Source organism: Salvelinus sp. IW2-2015, unplaced genomic scaffold (genome assembly GCF_002910315.2).
Source record: "Salvelinus sp. IW2-2015 unplaced genomic scaffold, ASM291031v2 Un_scaffold2178, whole genome shotgun sequence".
NCBI lineage: Eukaryota > Metazoa > Chordata > Actinopteri > Salmoniformes > Salmonidae > Salvelinus > Salvelinus sp. IW2-2015.
Window position 1 is genome coordinate 109,654 of NW_019943509.1, and position 2,133 is coordinate 111,786.

At 45.2% G+C, this 2,133-nt stretch overlaps 1 long non-coding RNA gene across 1 annotated transcript in view; it reads right to left on the reverse strand.

Annotated features, from left to right (window-relative positions):
- Nucleotides 1-2,133, reverse strand: part of LOC139025044 (uncharacterized) — a 48,518-nt gene that overhangs the window by 43,545 nt on the left and 2,840 nt on the right. The gene's annotated exons all lie outside the window — the stretch shown is intronic.

Sequence of the window (2,133 nt, forward strand, 5' to 3'; positions counted from 1 at the left end):
GGAATTATTACTGAGTACCTACTGAATATTACTGAGTACTACTGAATAATACTTGAGTACTACTGATAACTACTGCAGTACTACTGCAGTAACTACTGAGTACATACTGAAAAAATACTGAGTACTACTGAATAAGACTGAGTACTACTGCAGTTACTACTGCGTACTACTGAATAATACTGAATAATACTGAGTACTACTGAATAGTACTGAGTATTCCTGCATATCACTGAATTATGCGATGCTAATATAATTTGTCATAATTATACTGATTGCTAATAGTATTTGGCATAATATTACTATGCTAATACGTCATTTTGTTCATGAATATTACTGATTGCTAATAGTATTTTGTCATAAATTACTGTGCCTAATGAGTATTTGTCATAATATACTGCATGCTAATAGTAATTTGTATAATGTTAACTGATGTAATTAGATTTTGTCATTATTTACTGATGCTAATAGATTTTGTCATTATGTTACTTGATGAATGTATGTGTGTTCCAGTAGAAGGAGTCAAGGAGTTTCCCGGGGCCACAGCTGGAGTTAGACCTTCCCCTCCAACAACTTCCTGTACCGGAGGGACATACACCCAACACCAGTCACACACCCACACCCCGTCTGGCGGACTGTGAAGCCAGATGCCAGGCTACAGCAGGATAACACCACACCACACCACCACACCCGTCTGGACTGGGGAAGCTGCAGGATGCCAGGGTTACAGCAGGAGAAACCACAGCGGCAGAGCCAGCATCTTCTGACCCTTCAAGTAAATATGATAAAGAGTGTGCTGTTCACTTTAGTCAGCGTATCAGTGAATGTGGACTACAATGTGTGTGTATTATAACTTATTTTGCAGCCTTTGGAAGCCAAACATCTATTTTGGATCAACTCCCCCCTGTTTCCCTCTCTCTACCCCATACTCCCGTCGCTCACTCCTACTCTACCCCCCTCACAACACTCTTCCCTGCCCTCCGTCTCTCTCTCCTCCCCTTTACCCTTCTATCTCTCTCCAACCTCCCCCTCCCCTTACCCTGTTCTAGTCTCTCTCCACCTCCCCTCTCCCCCTCCCCCTACCCTTGTCTTCTCTCTCCACCTCCCCTGTCTCTCTCTCTCTCTGTACTTCACCTCCCCCCCTGTCTCTCTCCCCCTCCCCCTTCCTCTGTCCCTCCATCCTCCCTCACCCCTTCCTCTCTCCACCCCCCACCCCCCCACATTCTCTTCTCCTCTCCACTCTCCCCTCTCAAAGGAGCATTGTAGTTCTCTTTGTTTTTTTTGTATATTCTTTCAAAGTGTCAAGTACAATCTCTTTTGTTTTCACATGATTGGGTTGGGCTAATTATGTATGCTGTGTGTGGGCTCTGTAGGGTCTGTCTTCTGGTTTGTGACACAGAGCCACATGACCAGCGCTCAGGGGGCCTATCTCCAGGTCATTTCTTTCTGTAGGCAGGCTTTGTTATGGAAAGGTTGGAATTTGTCTTCCTTTAGTGGTTGTAGAATTTAACGGCTCTTCTTCTCATTAGCGGGTATCGCCTAATTCTGCTCTTGCAAGGCATATTGTTTAGTTGGACACAGAGAATATTTTCTGTCGATGATTCTGCATGCAGAGTCTCAATTTGTTTGTCCCCATTTTGTGAAAAATCTTGGGTGGTGAACGAAACCAGACCTCACAACCAGGAAGGCAACAAACTAATTCAAGTATTTTAAGGGCCAGATCCTAATTGGTATGTCAAATTGATGTTTCTTTTGATGGCATAGAAGGCCCTTCCGCCTTGTCTCTTCAGCAAGTCGTTACGGTAACTTCTTGTACTATTAAGGCCACCAGCTGGAGTTAGACCTCCCCCCAACAACTCCTGCTACCGGAGGGACTACACCAACACCAGTCACACACCACACCCCGTCTGGGACTGTGAAGCTGCAGGATGCCAGGGTACAGCAGGAGAACACACACACACACCACACCCTGTCTGGGACTGTGAAGCTGCAGGATGCCAGGGTACAGCAGGAGAACACAGCAGGCAGAGCAGCATCCTTCTGACCCTTCAATAAATACTGATAAGAGTGGTTCACTTAGTAGCGTATCAGTGAATGTGGACTACAATGTGTGTGTGTTTACTGTATTTGCAGCCT